Source organism: Diadema antillarum, unplaced genomic scaffold, assembly GCF_040938485.1.
Source record: "Diadema antillarum isolate AM-2024a unplaced genomic scaffold, OU_Dant_1.0 scf00000069, whole genome shotgun sequence".
NCBI lineage: Eukaryota > Metazoa > Echinodermata > Echinoidea > Diadematoida > Diadematidae > Diadema > Diadema antillarum.
The window spans coordinates 1,272,146-1,279,884 of NW_027270958.1; positions in this window are offsets into that span (position 1 = coordinate 1,272,146).

Here is a 7,739-nt window from a genome sequence, read left to right on the forward strand (position 1 = left end):
GAAAAGTTTGTAATTCAAAGGTGAATTTTATTCTTTGGAACATTACTATTGTGTGTTGAAATGGGGACACGTGTCATCGTAATATTATGTAACGCATTATTGTTGTATGATAGCTAACAGGTTCTTTTACCTGCTCCCTGGCTTCTGCTGTTACACTATTTTGTTCTTTTGTTACTCTGCATAACACATGGTCGTTGATACGAACCATTTTATCATCTTTGTCATGTCACGTGCTACAGGTCTGTTTTCTTTTGGGGCATTATGTACGCACAATATCTTGGCCTCGATAGAAAAGCTTAAATCAAGGACTCTCGTTATTTATCTATTTATCTATCTATTTGGAAAGTGAGAGTCAATGTGTACAACAATACCTCATAGTATCTTTTGGCAATAAAGTCTTACGTAAGACACCATCGTTGCTCACAGTCAGGTTGATCGTTGCCATATAGCTACTATTACTTATAGTATAAAGTCTTTGATTTTGTGAATGAATTCTATTTTTTTTCATATATATATATATATAGCGAAATGAACTATGATAAGGAAATTTTACAGTAGAACATTTTTTTTCCAATGTTACTCCTGTTAAACAATTGAATGTTTGTTTTATAAAAGAAACAATTATTTTTTATTAGCCACTCAAAATCATTTTATTTCAGCCATTTTATTAAGTAATTCTATGTGGGTTATTCTAAAACTTGCTAATGAATCACGATATATAGCATAGCTATTATAGAAGTTAATGGTCTTCGCCCCAACCGTCCTCCATAGACTGTATTGCTTCTTCCGACGGTCACGTTCCTTGAAGTCGTTGTTTTGTTTTGTTTTGTTTTCATCTGATCCCTTTATTTTCATTTCCCGCCACTCGTAAATAATAGCCTCTAAGCTGTAAAAGCTGTTGGCTATTCTTCCACAAACATTATAAAGACGCTCACTGTAATTTACGTAAAAATAGACTCAATGACTTAGAGTTGACGGGTTATTGCTCCACTTCCCTAGTTAATTTCAATGCTGTTTATTCGTTCTAAAATGTGTAAAAACTGGCTTGAACACCACGAAGAGTCTTTTACGTAATAATCTTTTGAGCTTTGCTACCCCGGCTCCAAGAGCGAAACGTTAGCGATTCAAACGTGAATTTCGTTTATTGTAACATTACTATTGTGTGCTCAAATGGGGACACGTGTCATCGTAATATTACGTAACAAAGCATTGTTGTTTGATAGCTAACAAGTTGTTTGGCCAGCTCCCTGGTTTTAGCTGTTTTATTATTCTTTTGCTACTCCGAACACACGGTCGTCGACACGAAACATTTTTCATCTTTGTCATATCACGTGTAACAGGCCAGTTTTCGTTTGGGGCTTTATGTACGTAACATCCTGGATTCGATAGAAAAGCTCAAATCAATGACTCTCGCCATTTACAAATCTATTCGAAAAGTGAGAGTCAACGTGCCCAACATATTTCATACGGTATATATTTTGGCAACGAAGTCTTACGTAAAACACATCATTGTTATTCATTTATGGTTGGCTGGTCGTTGCCTTACTATTCAAAGCTGCTCAGTTCAATCTTTTGCACATGGGGCTGCAAAGTTTCACCCTTTCAGAGGGTGCTCACCTCTTATGAGGTGTTCGACTGGTATTTATCCCTAGGTTAATTTTAATATACCAAGTCGCGTCTCAGTTAGCTGTATCTTAGTTTGTCTCTTTGCTCTTGTTTTCCATGAGGGAAATTACAAAGCAGAGATTGTTGTACTTTCCGAAACGTATGAAATGACTATGGGCTACTGCCGCCCCCCCCCCCCCCTTGGGATTTCTGTGACGTAGGAGACCGGAGGTGTCTAGTGATTATTGATTCCGAGATAATTATATATGCATATACATGTAAATGTTTGATATGTTTGAAGAATAATTCAGTGATATGGATGATTTCTTTTCCTGCCAAGCAAATGTATATCGGTAAATAGCTGATTGTTTACATTTTTTTTCTTGTCAGTGGGAGCTCTGTCCACTTCCACTCTCCACTGCCTAGTACGTGTAGCACACGTCCTTGCTTGTTAAATAAGTTCATGTTAGGCATTGTACACGAGGCCATGGCCTTGTGTACCATCCGCAACGATGTTGATTCTGTGTCATCTGTGTTCGTGTTCATGTTCGATTCTCCCTGTTCTGTGTGTGTTTCATGTTTCTCTGTACGAATTTCGGTTTCCTTTCTTCTTTTAGGTCTGCATACCCCCACGTAGCTGCTGAGCTCTAGGACCAGACGGGAAGCCAGCTATTAATTCCCGAATGTTTTATATTTTAACCCATGGCTAACGCAACAAATTTTGCTTTTAATTCTTTGAAATAGTGATGAATTCTATAACACAGTAAGGCACTCTGAATCTGATCATGTAAATATTATTTCCAGTGTATATGAAGATTACATATCCGATAAATACAATACCTCAACACAAGAATTTGAATATAACTTTGACTCAAATGATCCAGTCCAGAGTCCATCGTGTGTTTATTTGACCGAAAATCAGTATAAAAAATCAGATTATGAATACAGTTGGTGAAAAAATTTTTGTTAGCTCACTTTAACATACGCAGTATTAACAAAAATTTTGATAAGTTGCGCTTACTCTTAGAAAACCCAGATCATAAATCTTGCTCCATCATAGGGTTAACAGAAACATGGCTGAACTCTAATATCAGTCATTTATTTTCTTTACCTCGGATTCGAATTTGTATTTAGAAATAGAAGCGAGAGAGTTGGTGGTGGAGTTGGTTTATACATCTCAAAAAAAATTTAAATATATTATACATGAGGAGATTAGTGTTATGAGCGATGTACTTGAATCCCTTTTTATTGAATTGATAAATCCACATGGAAAAAACATTATGATTGGCGTAATTTACAGGCCCCCTCGTTCGAATTTAAATGATTTTTTTGACTGTTTTGCAGGATTTAGTACAAAATCCCATGATACTTAATAAAGATACATTTTTTGATGGGCGATTTTAATATCGATCTCATGAAATGTAACTCCCAAAAACAGTTCAAAAGAATTTATAGAAACATTAATGTCTGCTTCGTTTTTACCATTAATCTCCAAGCCTACCCGTGTCGCCAGCCAATCGGCTACCCTCATTAGACAACATTTTTTTGTAATGTTTTTCCACTTCCTGAGTCTGGTATCGTCCTCTCAGACATCACTGACCATTTTCCTATATTTACTCAGGTACCAATTAAAACTGATTAAACAAAATAATTATTATAAGCGTCGTAAGATTACTGCAGATAATCTTATAAGTCTTCAAAAACAGTTTAAAAGAAATCGACTGGTCTTCTGTATACAACACTACCGATGTCAACTTGTCTTATGACTATTTTCATATCTACTCTTACCATCCGAAATCGATAACCATATTCCCCTGCGTAACATAAAAAATAGATATTATAAGCAAATTCCAAGACTCCCGTGGATAACCCAGTCTATATTACGATCTATAAACAGGAAAAACAATTTGTTTTATAAATATAGATGTAATCCCACTGAAAAAAAATAAGAAAAAATATGTTTCATTACAAAAACACACACTCACCAAATTATTACGTACGCAGAAGAAAATGTTTTATGTGAATCAGATAAGCAAATACAAAAATGATATTAAAAAACACATGGAAAAACATTAAAGAATGCTATGAATACATCTAACAATTCATCTAATATTTCTGAAATTCGGTGGGGCAATGCCTCCAGCAACACTCCCGCTGGCATGGCGGAAATATTCCATGACTTTTTCTCTTCAATTGGGAAAAATTTTTTCTCAAAATATTCCTCTTTCTAGTAAATCTTTTAATGATTTTTTAGATACACCTAACTCCAAAACTATATTTTTTGACCCAACATATAAAGAAGAAATAATAAAGATTGTTGCTAATTTGAAAGAAGGAAAAAGTCCTGGCCATGACGGAATTGACAACTATTTGATAAAAAACATAATTCCTCAAATAGTGGATCCCTTAGTACACATTATTAATTCATCGCTTACAACTGGCCATGTGCCAAATAGCATGAAAATTGCGAAAGTAATTCCTATTTACAAGAAAGGGGAGAAGGATGATGTCAATAACTATAGACCCATATCTCTATTATCTTCTATTTCTAAGATTCTTGAAAGAATAGTTTATATCAGAACAGTACGTTTTCTTAAAACCTGCGACATATTCTCAAACTTTCAATTTGGATTCAGGGAAAATCACAGCACAACACACGCACTACTTGCCCTCATCGACAAAGTCACACACGCACTCGACACACTTTCACACACAATAGGTATCTTCTTGGACTTCTCCAAGGCCTTTGACACGATTAACCACGGAATACTTCTCGCCAAACTGTCTCATTATGGAATACGTGGAAAGGCCTTGGAGTGGTTCACGAGTTACCTATCAGAAAGATCCCAATTTGTACATGTCAACGGCTTTGACTCTCAAAGTAAAACAATTGCATCTGGTGTTCCACAAGGGAGTTTATTAGGCCCATTGTTATTCATTATTTATATATTAATGATTTTCATAGATCCTCGGAGAAACTATCATTCATATTATTCGCGGATGACTCTAACCTTTTTTTTTCTCACCCTGACCCAAACATTTTAATAAGAACAGTCAATGAAGAACTGAAAAAGGTTATACAATGGATATACGCAAATAAATTGTCATTAAATATTAAAAAAACAAAAGTTATGCTTTTTAGTAATTCTTTAAATAGCCTCCCAGGCAATATAACATTTGATATTACTCCTTTAGAAGAAGTTTCTTCCTTTAAATTTCTTGGTGTTTGTGTCGATAACAAGCTTTCATGGAGGAATCATATTGATAACATATGTAAAATTATATCACGTAACATTGGTGTAATGAATAGATTAAAATATTATCTTCCTTCATCTGCATTATTAACTCTTTATTCTAGTTTGATACTACCTTATCTAAACTACGGGATTCTTGCTTGGGGTAATACATGTCAGATGTTACTTGATAAACTTCTTTTACTGCAAAAGAAAGCGCTTAGAATTGTTTTTCATTTACATACCCGAGAACATACAGATGCTTTGTTTTCTGACCATAAAAATATTAAAAGTAAATGATTTGTATGTGTTTCAACTTGGCCAGTTTATGTTTAATTACAACAGTAACTTTTTACCTAAAATATTCCATGATTCATTTCATCGAAATAGTCATGTTCATAACTATCCCGACGCGACGATCCGACGAATTTCATCTTCCATTAATGAGAACCGCACATGCCCAAAATACATTTCTTTATACCGGACCCAGACTTTGGAATAATTTAGATAATAGTTTAAAAGATTCCCCCAAATTTGTTACATTTAAATACAAACTCAGAAAATATTTACTTTCTACTTATAATCTTAGATAATTTAAATTGTTTTGATTTATGCTTGAGCCTTCACTTGTCCTGATGTCGCAGCACTTGGCGTGTTCTGTGTGCAGACTTCTCTTCTTTCTTCTCTCTCCTCTTCCTTTCCTGTCTCTTGTTCTTCGTAGACTTGTATTGTTACCGTCTTCTCTCCTCTCGGTACTGTCTCGCGTCTTACAGTGTATACGTGAGGGTAATTGAATGTGTGTACGAACGTGTTGTCCTTGTCATATTTTCCCGGTACACGTGGTTCAGTGAGCAGTGTCCGGGCACTAGCATTGGTATTCTATATTTTTTCCCAACCGGTGTATCTCAAAATAATTACATGTATATTGTTATAGAATAGAATATAATTTACTCATTATTTGTCTAGCGATCCACGTCCGACAAGCTATGCTTTTTAGTGGATCACTATTTTCCATAATCGAATTTATTTTCCGCTCGCCCACGAAGTATTTATACAGTGTTTTCCTAAATATTGTACATGTTATATGTTGTTCTATAATATGTCTCGTATATATATTACATGAATCTTAATGCAAACGTATGAACAATATTTCATCACATGTATACTTTGTACTATGTTTTTTTGATTTTCGATGATTGGAAATAAACTATGATTGAATTGATTGAATTGAATCTGCTCCTCTACAGTATGTCCCCCAAAGAATTACCATCGGATTTCTGCACTGATAACTTTTCAAACTGAATTTAACTGTCTGAATGCTGTTTTTTACTTCAACAAAATATAACGTTCTTATCTGTATTTTGCAGAAAACCCCATTCAATTTGGTAAAGTGGTCACAGAGAAATGTGGATCATTTCAAAGCATGTCGTAGATCTGTTTCTTCCAAGTGTAGCATTTGGATGCTCTTGGAACTGCATATTAATGTGTGAACACAATGGACAAAACTTAGAGGGAAGGGATTCTTGACATGCTCTACAAAAATCCTCCTTTCTATTCAAATGACCAATGAAGCAAATCAGATGGGGTTTTCTGTAAAATGTACATAATAAATTACATTTTCATACCCTGAAATTGTGTTTGGATTGATTCACTATTTTCAAAGTTATCATTGAGGAGGGTCCCATTTTAATTCTTTTTGGACATACACAGAGACTCCAAAAAGAGACTCCCGCCGAAAACCCATTTTTGCAAAATCTCCCATTCTCCCGTTTGAGATTTAATTTCTCCCGCCCTGGCTCTGTGTCTCCCGTTGGAAAGGATTTCTTACTTATTGCTATCATATGTTGAAAAAATAAGCCTTAGATCGCACTAGAGAGCATCTAGAACCCTAGGAACTTCGCACACATCAACTTGGAGTCTCCCGTTTGGTAGGGATTTCAGGCGGGAGAATCTCCAGATCAGAAGGTGCTTGGGGTAGGAGTCTCTACATACGGGGGGGGGGGGACATAAAGGCACAGGGAATTTACTCAGTAAGCCAGTTCAGAGTAAGCTAGGTCAAGTGCACATGAGTACAAAGATGATCTTCTGTTTGTTTGTTTGTTTGTTTTTTCTCAGTTGGTTAGGCACTAACTTGCTTTCAAAGTGCATCTAAAGGCTTGCCAGACATAACAATTTACAGAGCTACTAAGTCTCACGCATTCTGCATGAGACTCATGCATTTAGGGCCTGTCTCACGATCTCACGCAGGGCACCTATTTTTCTCATGCATCGGGTGAAGTCTGCATAGTTCAAAGGATTCAAGTGATAGTTGCAATTGAAGGTATATTTCCCTTTTGTCTTTCAAAATTAGTAAGAAATAGTCACTTAAGTATGCACCAGATCGCATTATTAAGAGCTAATAATTCAAAAAAACTCCCTACCATGGGAGGGGTGACACCCTCCTCGTTCGCGTGCGCATGCGCGCGAGCGCCGAAACGCCGAGTCATGAAAATCTCACTCATAAAAGTTTTTTGAACTTTGCATCTCTGAATTTATGGATTCTAATCAACCATGTTCATACAAAATAATGATAAGCTCTTGCAGACCACGTGACCAGAATGGTCAGTCAATTAACACTTGAGAAACATCCATTTCATATTTTGCATTCATAGTATTCACAATCTATTGCTATTGATATTACCCCAATCTTGCTGTCAGGTCTACAGATGCTCTCATAAGGACCATAAACTGTAAGGATTTTTTTTCTTGAATAATTACTGCATAAGCATGATTGTTTACCTCAGTGAAATCAATAGCCCAACATACTGTATCGGTACAAATACCTTTTTCTGCTCAAGCACAAAGTGGAACCCCAAACTGGCTTTTTACCGATACTTCTGATGTGTAACTGGATCAAGTACG